Consider the following 16,590-nt stretch of genomic DNA (forward strand, 5'->3'; position numbering starts at 1 on the left):
TAACTTTTTAAGGGAAAACACAAATTTCAATTATACTTGTTAAAGTTTAATAAAGCTGTCTGAACTCGGAGAATTGCAGCAAAAAAAAAAACATTTATGGAATGTTGGCTAAAGTAACCAGTTTCTGTCAGGCATGATTTTTCTGTACATATAGCAAATTGTTAAGCTTACACTGACAGGCTTTATCAAGTTGGGCCAAATTTAATAAAGTTGTCAAGTTGTCAAGCAAAAAGAACTACTTGACAAATTTCTTTGCTAAGCAAAATATGAGATGGGCACCAGTCAAAACAATGTTAACTTGTCATGGAGTGGCTGATAACTTGTTTCTGTTTAGCAATACTTTTCTGTGCTAGGCTTTGAAAATGGGTCCACATAGGCGGCACAGGCCACAGCTCCATTGAAATACTTCAACTTCTTCTGGAAATGTGTTTTAAATTTAAATATTATGTTTGTAAGATATAAAGAGCTAAATCGTTATGACAATATTAGTGTCCAATTATTTTAACAATTTCAGTACAATATTGTTCTTATTCAGACACCAGGGCCAAATTTAATAAAGTCTGGTCATTGCTGGGTGAGTACAAAAACTTGCTAAGCACAAACAAATCTTGCTTAGCAGGAACAGGAATACCAGCTACTTTTCCATAAAGTTTATATTGTTGCGACTGGCATGGTGCTACACCAACTATTTGTTTAGCAAAGAATTTTCTGCTAACCGGCTTTATGAATTTTAGGCTCAGTTTCAGAACAAACTCGCTTTGGACTGGTTGTCATGGACGATTGTGCAAAAAGTAAGTTTTCAAAACTCGGCCTCCAAAAGTTTTTAAAACAAAGACTATATAGCAAACTCACACAAGCGGAACACAGTCCTTCTTTTCTAAGGGCCCGTAGCACTTGGGCATGCTTTTAAAAGAATTTTAGTCGTGCATAATACGTTTCAATTTGGAGAAGTTTCGGACGACATATTCGGTAATTCTAACCTGCACATTTCAACAATGTCGTCTGCGCACCGAATAATGTTTTTTTTTTATTTTACTTTTTGGCCTGCGGGTTGTGTTGTAAAATCCAACATTTCTTCAAACTCTGCGAATGAAAATTCTTTGCAGCACTTTTATTTTCAAGACAAAAAAAATCTCAACTCACCATTACACTTTTGTAGTAGTTTGAACTCGGAAATCTTGTGAAAAGCTGAATTTCTTTGAGATAAAAGACACGGAAACTTTTCAAAGTCGTATTTTTTTTCTTCGAAATGTGCAAATCATGCAGATTTTCACCTACGACCCCAGCCGGCGTCCTCCGTCCAGCCCCTAGCCAATCAGTAACCAGCTTTGATATTTGCATAACAAAGCCGGACCTTCTAGAATTTTCTTGCCCAACTTTTGTGACCATATAAGGTACTAAATGGGCGGGCCTTGCAAGGGATGAAACTATTTATTTTAAAAGGGGTGATTGGGTACGTCTTCTTGCATGGGGTAAACTCGTTTAATTATAAACCAGTGTTTACATTGTGAGATTATTATTGACTGATAATTAAGTGAACAATGACCCTAGAAGAAAATAGAAGACACAGAATAATAGAACTGAGATTTGTTGTCTTAAGGTATGGAGAATTTAGAAATTGATCAATACCACCATCCGCTGAGAAGTAGGTATAACACCTGTTTTGATAGACACGTAGTGAGAAATTAAAACTTTATCAATTGGATTATACTATTTGTATGGTTTCAATATCCCAAATAACTTTTCTTTTTCCAAGACTGTTTTCTTCGCTCTTTACATATAATTACTTTTTTAACAGATCAATCTTTATAGTCGCTATCTGCCAATTTCCCAATTCGTTTTCGGGTAATTTCGTCAGTTTCTTTTCACCCCGTTGAACCCGACTCTTCCCTGCCATTGATCCCCATTATTATTATGGAAGGATACCCTTCCCCACGTGGGTGACCAAACACTTCTCTGTCCCTACCAAGTAGTCTGTACACTTTCTGTACAGCCTTTTGTAAGTTGTATTAGCATCTGAGAAGTCAGGGAAATGATCAACCAATGTTGTTGTTTTTGTTTTACACGTGTTCGACATACCATCGAAACATGGGACTGATATCATAAATCTGAAAAGCAGAAAAAAATACAAACAAATGACACAAATTTATTTGCTAAGCAAAAATTTAGTGGGGCACCAGTCAAAACAGTAACCTTTTCTGTGATTAGCAAGATTTTTTTCTTCGTAACACAAAAGTTAGCTAAAAACTAGGTCAAAGATCTACTATTAAAGTTCAAGTTACATGACGCCCGACGACAGTTGATTATTTATTTATTACTTTTATTTATTTATATAAAAACAATATTATTGAATGCTGGAATAATGAATACTCGAGAGTTCCAAGACTTATTGAAATTGTTTTGAAACAGCCGTGTTGATCACAAGAGGGCGCAATAACGAGGTATGTGCACTTTCGTACCTAAAAGCACAACCAACTGCTTACCAGAATAAGGTTACCAGTCAAACTATTACGTGAGATGTACAATTTGTTGTGACTGGTACCCTGCTCATTGCTGCCTAGCAGAAGACGTGGGCTTTCTCATTAATATTCCTTTCCAAAACAAAAAAGGGTCGATTTTTGCCTAGAATCGATTCCATGTCTTGTTATCTTTATGCTACTTTCGCCTATCGATTAGCGTTATGTTTTCAAAATTTAGTGTTCTTGAAAATATCGACTTTGGTAACCGGCTTGTGTTTCGGTTACTTCTATTATTCGGAAATCGGTATCATTGGGTCTGTTCTTCGCGCGCCAGACTATTTCCAACGACGAGGCGAGTATCGATGCGGAGTGAGCAATTTGAGGCCGAGGTAAATGTCAATTATTTCTTCATTAACCACCACTCTTCCTTCTTCTAAACGAATCGAACATATCTTCAGGTATTTCTCATTTGAAAAATTCAACTGATCTTTGCATAGGTTGTAATACTTCAACAAATTATGAGTTTATTTTTTAGGTATGCGCGGATTCACTTTTTAAAATGGCGATGTTACCCACGCCGTATAGCCTACGTTACACACGTTACACTGCAGCCATGCTGTTTCAATTTCCGACCCATACTTTCAAAGTATTTTTGTTTTTTTCTAGAGATATCAAATGAATCTTTAAAGCCAAAAGTTTCCGTACGGGCGCCACCACTTTTTCATTTGAAATAAAATAATATAGTATCTAATTTACCTGATTGATATATCCCTTTTTGTAAAAATGAGTGAAAAAGTGGTGGCGCCATACGGAAAGTTATCCATCGTTAAATATCAACCCAATTATTAAACTGTCGATCTTTTTTTGTTTTTTTTCAAACTATTACCCCAGTAATTAACTTACCCCATTTTACCCCCTCCCCTTATTCATCGACTTAATTAAACTCCCTTCTGGTCATCTGAAAACAAATAATTGCTCCAGAACACAGAATTGTTGAAAAAATCATACAGAAAAAAAAATAAGAAAATTAATTCTCTGCGTGCTAATCTAAAGAAAACAGATCAATTAGTCTCTGGCTCACCACTACCCCAACTCTGCGAGACAAACGAGCCCCACCCACCCCGCGCCAAAAACCCGGAGGCTCAGCTAAATCCGATGATTTGGAAAAATATATATATATATTTTTTTCCTTTTTTTATATTTATAATGATAATGAGAATTAAAAACGAACCCCCAACCCCTTAGCACAAAATAATTGGCATAGCAAGCATTTAGCTAAAGTTGTAAGTTGTATTGTGCATGCCGGCGTTTATGCCACGATAGACTGCGCTAAATAAATACTATCAAAATGTAAACAAACGCACCTAATTAAAAAATGCTTCTAAAGTTGCCACTTTGCTGCCACTCCAGCCCTTTCGCCTTCCTGCTTTTTTTTGCATATTTTGTGGGATGGCATGCTGATTCATCAATAATGAACTTGATGGAGTATGATGATTTCCAAAATTAGGGCTCTGCCGTTACCTCCATATAATCCGATATTGACCTTTTACAATTCCACGCTTGTTGTGTGTACACAAACACGTGTGTTTAGCAATGAAAACAAAGTCGCAAGGCAGGCAGATCACTGGTAGTGGTGGGTCACAAACATTAATCCAGTACAAGCCTTGGACACCAGCGAAATAGCCAGGGGGAAAACATAGACTGTATCCAGCCTCCGGCCGCGCGCGTCCCCGCCCCATCCGCTACAAATACAGATCTCAATAGACAAAATCCGTGCGAAAATGCGTAATTTAGTGTAGGGACTTGTAGCGAGTTTATACATTGGAGTAGTCTGGTGCTGCGTTTTTAGTAGTAAACAGCTCAACTTTGTTGATATGGTTACCATGCCACGTTCTCGACACATTTTTTGTTGCACAGAAGCAGCATTGTGAAAACTAGTGTGCGGGATCGTACGTTCCGAATTTTACCTCCATATAAATTAAATGGGTCACAATGTTAACATTAAATAACATTTTTGAATAAATAATGTTATGGAATCAATTGGAAAGGACACAACGGCCAAGTGATTTTTAAAAGGGCTTCACAGCAATTTACTGGGGCATCGCGGCACTGGCCGCTGGTGGCTGCTGTAGAGGTCGAAGCCTGGTTCAGTCTTAAGTTTGAAATTCAAAACTCTTTTGATGAAGCTATTTCTATGTTTTTGCTACGTTTTATTCTCATGACTCATCATTGCTTGTATGTGAGGGTACTAATCCATAGAAACTCAACTTGTTTATTTTCTTTTCTTTTAGATTGACTTTTCAACATTCCTCATGACACACTAAGCATCATGAGGTGGACTCAACATACAAGCAACATGTGACAGTAAACTGAAGATGTAGAGGCATCATAGAAATACAATGAACTCCTTGGCACTATTGGACCCAGACAGATTCCTAACATCTACTGCTATTTGAAATGATCAAACCATGGAGGAGTACATCGAGTGGTAGATTCTAATGATGGCCAAGATGAACTGCTCATGACACAAACTCGGGAGGTAGGTACAAAATGTATACTGCACTTAAAACTCAGATTGAACTCAAGTACAGTAGAGACTGCTCTGAATGCTTAAAATATGTAAACGACTACGGACCAAGTGACTAAATTTAAAACTAAGGGTTTCTCTCTGCTTACAGTCAAATGAGAACCCCACAATGGTCAGCAATGCAAAGGACACCATTAAAGGGTTTTGATTTATTTTGATTTATTTTATTTAAAACAAGCACAATCTATTTTTAATCAGAAATGTTAAGAAAAACAGAGTTGTTCTGTTTGAACTATTACCTTTTTATGGCCAAAAAGACATCCTAGATACCTGTTAATAAATTTTATTCTCAAAGTTTGCATTTAGTAATAAATAATTCAAGTAAAAATTGCACCTCTCAGCATGGCTTTTTCAGCCGAGAGTCCCACAATGACCCTTTGACGTCATTGGTGCGTTTTCCCAATAGCGTTTTTGCACAGTTCTCCAGCTTTGGCCAATTGAGGGCGCTATTTTCCACATCAAATAGCGCTGATGAAGTCACAATTCCTTTGTTGTGTGGGTTTGTTTGACCTCACGTTTTTCAGAATTTGGCTTGGAGTGTTTCGGAGAAAAAACATTTTTACCATGTTTTAGCATAAGGTAAGAGACTCATTATTATTTTTTTTTCTGTTTCCTATTTACTGGGACATCTATTACAGAAATGTAACAACTAATATATCTGAGCATTCTGTAGCCGGCCTTTAAATAAGATCTAGATTGTCTCATAGAATCTGTGCACCTTTCAGTGGACAAGGGATTTGGCCTAATTGAAGTAAGCCCTTCCTCATAAAAACAAAATGTGTGAAGTCTCATTACATGAACATCACATAAAAGGTTAATACTTATGACCTCTCCTTTCTTGTGTTTAGTGTGAAGTTTCCAACACAACCTTAACTGAAGCTCTTCGATGTCTGTTCACCCAGCGCCTTGCCATGAACTACTGCGTGTTGTTTCAACTCAGAAAATGATGTGACTACAGGGCGACTACATGTAACTGGATCGCTTTGATGTCTGTTCACCTCTCATTGATAACACTCACCATGAACTACTGTTTGGTTTTACCAACCCAGGGAAGTAGGGATCTACAAGATGTCAATGCTGGAACATTTCTTGACACTGCAGACAAACACTAAACTAAGGATCTTGGCCATCAGACTGAGATGGCAGTTGACAGAGGAGGTGATTTCTACAAAGACTCTTGGAAATCCAACCAGTGTTCAAACAGTGTTAAAAGCATGGAACGTTTCTTTGTTGATACTACCAATCTGTGAATGACTTCTTGGCTTCTTTAGGCCAAGTATTATATGTCATCAATTAATGGAACACTTAAGTGACACCATGATGACATGATATGAGACTTTGCTCTTTGTGTGGAGATGCAGAACATTAATTATAGATAACTCTTTGACCTCAGAGTGACATGAGGTCACCTCGGGTCATAATGAAGCAGAATATGGACATTCATCTGGAGGAATTGAACAGGATCATTTTGAATTATTTACTTTGTATGAATTTTATTAGCCCCTCACAAAAAATAGTAAAAGGTTATATTTAAGAAGATGCAATGAAGGACAAATTATCCTATCTGATGAATATCAAATCCAATGATATAAGTTGTAAGGACAAGTTTGGATGTTTTACTGCAATGTCCTAAAACGTAAAACCAACAAATTTAAAGATTCAACCCTGAAGTACACAAAATTAGCATTACATGTGCTCAAACAATTCTACTCCTTAAAAAAGGCAGTTCAAAATCCGATGGTTGACAAAAAGGTCAACATAAAACCATAGAACTAATAAATGAGCAACATGTTTATATGTCAATTCTATTTTTTAAAAGGTACCACTAATTGACAAAAAATCAATTTATACCAAGACCAAATACACTTAAACGATTTCACTTTTCCCGAAAGTGGTACATTTGAAAGCTGACTGATGCAAAATACCAAGTACATTATTTGATACAAGCAGTTATTGTGAGGGGCTTAAATAGTACTAAGACTTGTGACCACATGTTAACAAATAGGTCTTGAGCATAGACTTCTTGCTGCACAAAAAGTGTACACAGGTTAAACAGGAAAAAAACATACAATCTTGCATAATATTATGAAAAAGTATGAAAAGTTGTTTCAGTTTTTTGTTTGGGGAAAAGGGGAGCAACTCACAATTTTTCAGCTGTTGTCTTTTATCAAATTTTAGCTTTTTAAGTTGAAAATCTGGTACAAAATGTAAACTTGCGGGAAATGCCATGCATTGCTCAAGATCCATCTTATTGTAAGCATGTGGTATGTATAAGATAAATGGTACAGCATTGGTTACTTTAGTTAAGATTTAGCTTTTTAATGAACTACATACCAAAATCAGTCTGTAATTGATTAATGATATACTCAAATATTTTAAGGCAAAATACTTTTTGAAATTATTATCCAAAACCAATCTCCAATATAAACATACACAAGTTTTAAAACTGTTTTGTTTTCTTTTTCTTGACACCAATCTACAGGCGTACACTTTTGAGATAAGTTACCAATACCCATTACAATAAATAGAAATAGAAACAACTTTTACTAAAAACAAATTTACAAAGCAGATTTGTTTTTGGACAGGTTCAACTTTTGATGACAAACATTGTATCTTTAAAACTACCACTTTTGCCAGATAACACTAGATCATTTCAAAAGTGAGTCCAAAACTATGGAACATCATTCCCTTTGACACAAGGGTTGGCGATTCTCTTGCCATTTTCAGAAAACATCTGAAGTATTTATTCCATGAAACCCAGGTATTTCCTTTTCAAGTGATCTCTCTTATAAAACTATTGTTTGAATTCAAATTTAGTATTGTTATTGTAACCAATGCTGTACCTTAATGGTTTATGTATTTAAATTAATAGTCAAAGGGGAAACACAAAGAGTGCATGTTGGTAGCTGGATACAAGATTGGTGATACATGAACTGTCCACATTTCTGAAACCACAAAGTATTTAAATGCATGTACACTAGTTGTATCTGCTGATGTGACAGTGTTCATACATGCTCCTATACATTGTTACAAGTAATACTCTCTTTAATTACTCTACTGATTTTGTCAGATGACAGGTCAGAATGAGAAGGATACGAAAGGAACTCTCAGTTTTTCACAGCGTTTTAAATACAAATCTGTATGAAAAACACAAAATTCAATATTTTTGAAAAGTGAAAAAAATCTTGAATTACTTATTGCGTTAAGATGTGGTACTTACATTAACAATTATTGACGCTGATTCCAGCTGGAAAAAGCGTCAATTGACAAGAATGCAGCACTCTCCCAAATGCATGATGACTCCATCTACATATACAAACTATGCATTCTTGACACTTGTAGCCTAGTGGTTAGGGGAAAACCCCTAAATGACACACACTTTATGATTTGTCTTTCCATTATGGCCAATCTTTGCAGTGAGATTGGGATATTGGTAAAAGGTAGTGAGATGGTCACTGAAACTAGCAGGGCCCTCCTCACATTTGACTAAGAAGACATCGAGTTGTACTTTACCAAGTTTGCTATCCAAAATGTTTCATATTATGGCAGTTCTTGTGTTAACCAGTCTTGTACCCTAAGATTGTTTCATATTTACTGCATTTCAAAATGATTGCCAAAACTTTTTTTTTAAATTCTGGATCTTCCTTTTACTCTCCAATTTCCATATGCAACATTCCACTTTTTCAAATTTTTCAATGAAATCCAATGCAGTGTTACTAATGAAACATTTAACTGTGTTCTACCAACAGCTCATGAATGTATCCCCTCCCCTTTTTGGCACCCTGGTGCATGCAAGCCATCCTGGTACTCGCACGAGTGTTCCCTGCCCTCAGGTGTCGGCAGGCTGGTCGGTGGGTTGCCCTCTGTCTGCATTTAACTGGCGTTCGGCTGTTTTGTGATGTGTCATCTTTCCCGGTCATGTAGTCTGGATGAATCAAGGACCCAAATGTGGCTACAACATGGTAGGGTCTTTTGAACTTTAATAACCAGTTCTTTCCATAGAGGACGATGTGTCTACTACTACTCCAAGCATTGTGCATGGACAGAACACCTTCAACACCTACTCTGAAATTCTCACTGTAACGTCTGGACTTGGAGTTGTCTCATGAGTATACGATCAATGACGGTGAAATATGAACCTATGGTGCACATTTAGAGTGGTTCTGACATCTGTGTGATAACAGTCACTACCTCAGCTTGCCAAATCATGTAGATAATGTCTCCATCTTATTCTCTCTGCTCTGCATTATATATTCAACCCCCAAATCACTTTTTATCTCTAAAAATGAGATTCAAACATTTACCTGATCTAAAACCTGAAAATCTAAAAAGCCCAAAGAAACTAGTGCATGATTTAATTCAACTACTTAGAAAATGTTCCTCAAGAGAAATACAACAAACAAATCTACTTCATGAGCACAAATAGTAATAAACTACACTATCTAGAATAATTCTGATGAATAAATAGGCAATTTCATCTTAGCTAGTACATGAAATGAAATCAGAAAATGCCATTACCTTTTGGAAAACACAAAATCAGTTCTTAAGAATTGCTGTAGGTCATGTCATGATCATTAAATAGGCACTTGTCAGTAGGCAGCAACAAGTTCTGAAAACAATAAAAAGTTTAAAATATTAAAAAGGAAACTATGAAGCACAAAGTTGCAATCTGAAGATTTTTTTTGAAAAAACTGAAATGCCTCTGGAATTCTAGAGTGCTAATCCACCTCCAATTAAGTTCAAATTATTGCCATTTTAACGACTCGGCGCAAAAGATGTTGCCAACAAAATATCTAAACCTTGTCATGCTAGGAAAATGTAAGTTTAAAATCAAACTTCAAAAACAAATCCTAAGAGGAGGCAATTATGGAAATACAAATTGGATTCTGAACATCTTTATGATGTTCAAATAGTTCCAAAGCTATACAGGATTAAAAAAAAGCTATAAAATAAAACAGACATTTTGTCCACAATTGTGAAGATAACATTCACAGGAGATTAGATCAAAACAAGTTGGTGAATTTAAAACCGACTATCTTGTGCTAAATCTTTTCACTCAAAAAGCTTTTGCCAAAAGCACCAGCTTGAATAAAAATACCTGATAAAGGTTTCCTGCACTGTTCCACTGAACAGAATTTAAAAAGGTCAACATTGTCTGACATACAGACTCAAAATTGACCAGTATAGAGGACACCATATTATGAGGCACCAGTCTATGTTAGACATCAGCCTTATTTTGGTTGTCATGAAGTTGTGTGTTAGAAAACCAAGATTGAAAACCATTCTTTCAAAAGAGGCCTTTTAAACTGTATTTAACTTGTAGCCCTAAAAATAACAAAATTGTTAATAGAGTGTTGCAGTCATAAAACAATGAAGTTTTAAACCGGTATATTACTTTACAATTGGAAAGTAATCAATCAACAATTGAATATTGACCTTTCCGGCTAGACTGCAACACAAGGTCCCACATAGGGGATAAAATAGGATGCCAAACTCTTCAAACGTCTGTAAAACAAAATGACCTGGTGTGTAGATGGAGAGCACCATACTATAACTAGGGCTGTAAATGGGGCGATGTGGTGGAGGTCTGTCCCCCCGTAGTCATGGAAACTTTGGTGTCCGATACGGGGGTCCCAGTCTTGTCAGATAGGTCCATGGTCATTTTAATTGAAGTTGGAATTCATGTACTGTAACTATACATCCTCAATAATGTGTATCTAGGAGTAGTATGCATAACAGATAGTCTTCAATCAAAGGCAATACCAAGCATTAAGGGTCTTAGGAATACAAGATTGTATGGAAACAACAAGAGGATTGTTACAGCCAGAATGTAACAACCTTAAAGATGGAATCAAGGCATGGTCATATCTGAAGGTTACGAATCAAATCTTTTAGGCATCAGACAAAAACCTGCTTTTGAATCACATGAAATTATTCAAAAGAAACAGTTGTTTACGGCAGTGAAAAGACCAGCTGATATTTTTTTGAAATTAATGGAATCTTTCACAAAGAAACAATGATGAAATAAAAACCATCATGACAGATGCTGGTTGTTATTGAATGAGATGCCAGTCCAATCAAGAAGATAGAAATCATGGGCTGCAGCAGGCACTGAGCCCTTGTAAAATCACACTCTGTGAATAGTGAGTGCTTTTTGTGAAGTTTAAAAAAACCAAATCAAGCTCAAAATTATGCAAACAAAATCACTTTTGCTTGCAACTGAAGTCAAACCATGAACAGCTAATTATTTCCTCTTGGGGAAACTGTTCAACTTGAGTAGAGTCTATCTAGAGTACATGTACTCAACTACATGTACTATCAATCCTATCCTGCCATGCCTTGAAATTCTCATGAAGGGTCACAAACTTTCTAAAAGTTTCTGATGAGGCCTGGTTGAGTGATTAACTCAATTTTTGTGGGCATTGAATGACCAAACCACTGTTTGGAAGGATAAATTTGGTCTAAATTTAAAGTTAAGCAAAGGTCTCTTGTTTTCCAAAATGGAAACATGTTGGACCTTGAAAAATACACAGTAATTTTGATAAAGATGTCCTGGAAGTCCTTCAAAGTGTTTGTTTGTCTTTTTTTCCCCAGACATAATCTGTTTTTCACTACCATCTTTATTTATTTATTTTATTTTAAATCTTTAGACATACACAATAGTTGCAAGTTGTACAGGGGCTGTCAAGGCTAAAACAAAAGTATAAAACTGTCATCAAAAGATGTGTAAAACCAGACCCCTGCCAACGATAAAAATATAATATCTTAGAGATAGTCGCAGATTTAAACTAAACTGTCGCTCTTTTTGTTTCATTAAATTACAAAGACAAGACTCAATTGTTAGCTCAATATGATGCTGAAAGTGCCTTACCCCTGGTCATCTCAGCAACATCAATTCCTGAATCTCATAAATTCACAATTATCTGAGCTTCTCATACTCATGACTAAAACAAATGACTAAACATTTGGCTCAACCTTATCTGGATGGCACACTGCTAGGGTTGACTCTCCCCACAAAGTCAGAATTTTAAAGATGAAGGACTTCCAGGACATCATAAAAACCCTGCTTGGTATTGTTCCAACCTTGTTCCCTCCAACAGCCCATATTAACTAGAGTGGTTTGCAAAGAAACGATGATTGGAATTCCTGTATGGGTGTGAATCAATCTACCTTCTTATGGTATCACACCTACTGGTGCAAGAGTAGACTCTTTGGACTGTGTGTGCTCTCTGCAAAGATAAGACCATAACCAATTATTGTTTGGGTGAAGAACTCTAGAGAAGAGATTGGTAGATACAGTTGGATTACTTCCCAACACTAGTCAATCTATCAATAGATTACTTGGTCTACCATCCTGGAATGTCATAAAAATACCATCTATGTATACTTGAGGTCAAACCTGACAAAATGAACTTGCAAACCACATTTTGAAGTGTCCCATGTTTATAAAGTAGGGAGGATTACAACTGGAACAAGGTTGGTATTGACCTATTGTCATTTGCATCTTGACCATATTCCGAGGGAAACAATTTGCGTCTTACATAGAACACAGTAGATGAAAGGTTGATGTACATATCAACATGTACATTAACAAAGCTTTACATTGTCCGTTAAGCAGCTTGCACAATATTGAACATCAAAACATACAAATATATGTCCACTTGCCTACATGAGAGTGTTAGTGTATGCACAGTGCATTCACATGTACCATATTAAAGCAGTCATATATCATAGATGACATGATCTTAGACACCAATTGTCAGTAAAAATAAGTCCAGGTTTTAGTGGATGGCAACATTGTAAGATTTTTGCTTTAAATCTTCTAGACAACTGAAAAATCTAAAGGTAAACATACCCTATTATCTAAGTGTTTGTAACTGAAGTGCAAATCATAAAGCTCAAACTGTGCAACTTCTTTCTATGAAAACAACAACCTGTGCTCAGCAATGACCTTATGCAGTAACGTCCTAACATCTGAGAGGTAAAGCAATGATGAAACAATAGAAAACACACATCTATGTATGGCTCACAGAATGGGCCAATATGAGCAACCTTCTGTTGACCTCTAGCTGAGGGGACTCTACTCAAATAATGTTATGTGCATAAGGTCTATAGCAAGAGTTGTATAGAGGGCCTAAGAAATGTAAGCTTGTGTCACATGGTCTAGACTTGGGAATGTCCCTCTGTCTTAGACCAGCCTGGTCATAATCAAGACGCACAGATAAATGACAATAGGTCAATATCCTTTGATTGAAGACTATCAACTAAGCTCTATGCATTTTAGGGCTGTATACACCATTGGTCTTTGCCAAATCAGAAAGGAACACCACAACAGTTTTCAAGAGAGAAAGATCACTGCTCAAACAGTATCTGTTAAATGTTTTTCAAGGGAAAAATGATTGATTATCAGTTTGTAATTTTGAAGCTGAGTAGCTTGAACAAACAGAAATAGTCCAGTAACTCATAAACCTGCAAAAGAAATAATTACAAATCTTCATAGATTTGAAACAGCACAGTATTTGATGTTGAAGCCAAATTTCTTTATCTCATAGAAATATTCCAAGAACTCATTAGAAAGGCAGCCTGTAAAAGCTTTAAATTATGATGGGTTTTTATGTTAGTGGAGTCAAGGAAAGATCACACTCTCACACACTCAAAGGGGAAATGTTTTCTTTTAAGTGCAATGTAGAACCATATCAAACACAGAAATGAATTGAATTCTGAGCAATGCTGTGCGTCAAACTTGAGAATTCCTTGTAAAATCTTAAAACATAACATAGAGGGATTAGGGGATGTTTGTGGCGACTCAATACCAATGGTGTATACAGCCTTTATTCAGACATTCTAATATTCATAACTAGCCACTTGTTGTACTTTAGTAACAAGACAGACAGTGATAATTTATCAGGTCAGTAACAATTAGATTGGATTCGCTGATGAAAATAGGAAAACTACAGCCAGTTAAATATGGTAGATGATGGTACTTAATACTGCCTGTATAGGACTCACCTTCAGTAACATGTAGCTTGTGACTTTCTTTTAGTTCTGCACAATTTAGTTGAAGTCCTTGTCATCAAGCAGGTTGTGGGTGGTATAGCTTTGAAGTTAACAAGGTAGATGAGAAGTAGAAATAGCTCACTTAGGATTGTTAAGTTGATACTTGCTATTCAATATTATCCTACTGGATAAATAAGACTTGCATTCACAAGGTTGTGGGTCCAAATCCTACCAGGCTATTCCCTGATGATTATGATATTTCAATAATAGTTTTAAGCACAATCAGGAAAATGCTCAGTACATAAAACCCACACTAGGTATGATAGTGATACAGAGATCAAGTTTCAGAGAAGGAATTTAGTTGAGAGGTTTTCCAGAAAGAAAACAAAATGATAATTTAGCAAGACTACAGGCACCATGGAAGTTTTAAAAACATGCAGATGGGGATAATACAAGCACTAGTAGTTCTTTTATCATCCTTACGTTGGTGGCAGCAAAAACAAGATATTTGATTCATTTTATGCTCTAGGTAGGCAAATATGACAACAAATCTGGTTTGTTGTGTTTTAAGTGTGCTTTAGACACCAGAATAAAAGTAATAAACAGTCTTCTAAATGATCAAACAGTGATTCCAATAGAATGCAATTTAAATGAGTGTAGGATAGATCGTCCAGCATGTAGGAAGCTACTCAAAGTCTATGGTACAGTAACAAGATACGGTTTGAATTGCGTTGCTATAGAATGTAACTATGTAGACAATGGGTAGCATACAATTACAACTTAGAGCAGGCCCTGGGAAATTCTATAATTTTAGGCAGGAATCGGTTATATTTGATAGAACATGTAGTAAAAAGCAAAAGTTGAGACTCTCGCTTGAAATAACAAGATAAGTCAGTGGTTAGAGACAGTAATTAGTTGACATAATTCAATGTGGAAAATAGCTCTCTTAGGAATCTCTCCCAAAACATTTTGGGAACCCTGGATTTTGAAAACCTTGAGTCCCGGCATAATTTGCTCTAAACATGTGAAGCAGCTGATACGCTGTTTGTAATAAGTTCTCCAATTGGCTCCAGAGAAAAATTTAAAACACTGTTCAGAAATGTGTGTGTAGTTTTCTCTTTACCCCCTTGAAAAAAACAAAGTTGGTGACTAATGAAGGAAACATAATGTAACATGGAGCCAAAAGTTTGAATAAGGGCAGGACTTGCATGGTCTCATAAGGAAATAAATTATAAATTTAAGCAGCTCATGATGAAACAAAACAAACATGTTTATGTTTCTAATGAAAAGTATAGGAATATAGGATTCTTTGTTGAACTTAGATCAACAAATAGTATGGAAACTTTGTTATAGTGTAGCTTTTGCCCAGGGCCTGCTTCTAGGTTTGCATGTGAGCTTAGTGTATAGTGGTTATGCATACAGCATACTCCGATACACATGAGGATGTATAGTAATGTGTACAGTACATGAATTCATAAAACATCAATTAATCTTACCATGGACAAATCAGAAGGCGGGACTGGCAAACCCTGTATCGATCAAAGGCACCATTAGTATCCCTGACTACCGAGGGGCAGACTAAAAAGGGGCGGATCCAAGGTAAAAAAAAACAGAGGGGGTTAAATTTGCCGGAGGTCCTGTCTTGAGAAAGAAGGGGGGGGGGTAGGTTTGGCAGATCTAAAAAGGGAAATAGTGATGCAACTACCGATGCATGTTTTAATGTTGACAGAAACAATTGTTTTAACTTGACATATTATTTGGATGATTATGTTACAAATATCCTTGTCAGTCAGTGCAACAACAGAACATCTCAATTGTAAAAATTCATCTCGCGCGCAAACACATGATAAATTTGTTGTATCTTGGCGCCTTTTGGTTTTGTTGGTACATCCTGGTTCTTTTAAGTGAGATTTTTAAAACGTTCAAACTTGCGTGAATTGTTAATGCTACTTAAGGAGATACAATGTTTTTGCACCGATGTGACGATATAGTAGTACACCAAACCAAAGTTTTACTTAACCATGGTTAATGCACAATGTTTAGAAAAGTTTGTGCAAGACACCAGCTTGTCATCTTGGTTATTTGTACCATGTATTGCAATACACAGTACAGATTACGATAATTAAACCAGAGCTGCAAATATTGGCCAGAACAAAAATATTGGCATGTGCAAGTAGTTGCAAAACGAAACAAGCATTTGGAAACAGTTGTTCTAGTTGGAACAAACAAGAAACCCAATCTGAAAGAGAAAAAATATGAGAATTTGATAAGGGGAAATATTGTACCCCCCCCCCCCACACACACACACTAAAAGGAAATAGGTAGAGGCCTATTTGAAGGAGGCAGGACTTTCCGGCACAGAGTGCCCCAGACATTGAATAGGGGGAGATTCAACCAAGGTGTTGAATCTTCATTGGGTCCGCCAGTTGCCACCACTCGTCAATAAATACAGCCACAAATGGTGCCAAATAGTGGCACACCAGGAATACATTACAGATGTGCTACTCAAAAACATGTAAGGGCATGCAAACAAAACAGGAAACTTGA

The 16,590-nt window shown here is 36.3% G+C and overlaps 1 long non-coding RNA gene across 1 annotated transcript; it reads left to right on the top strand.

Moving 5' to 3' along the window:
- Window positions 1-2,810: 2,810 nt before the first annotated feature.
- On the top strand, window positions 2,811-16,356 carry LOC139938128 (uncharacterized). Its single transcript, XR_011786115.1, has 3 exons — window positions 2,811-2,848; window positions 4,751-4,998; window positions 5,895-16,356. It is a non-coding gene; the product is annotated as an uncharacterized lncRNA (long non-coding RNA).
- Window positions 16,357-16,590: the final 234 nt, after the last annotated feature.

Source organism: Asterias amurensis, chromosome 6, assembly GCF_032118995.1.
Source record: "Asterias amurensis chromosome 6, ASM3211899v1".
Taxonomy (NCBI): Eukaryota; Metazoa; Echinodermata; class Asteroidea; order Forcipulatida; family Asteriidae; genus Asterias; species Asterias amurensis.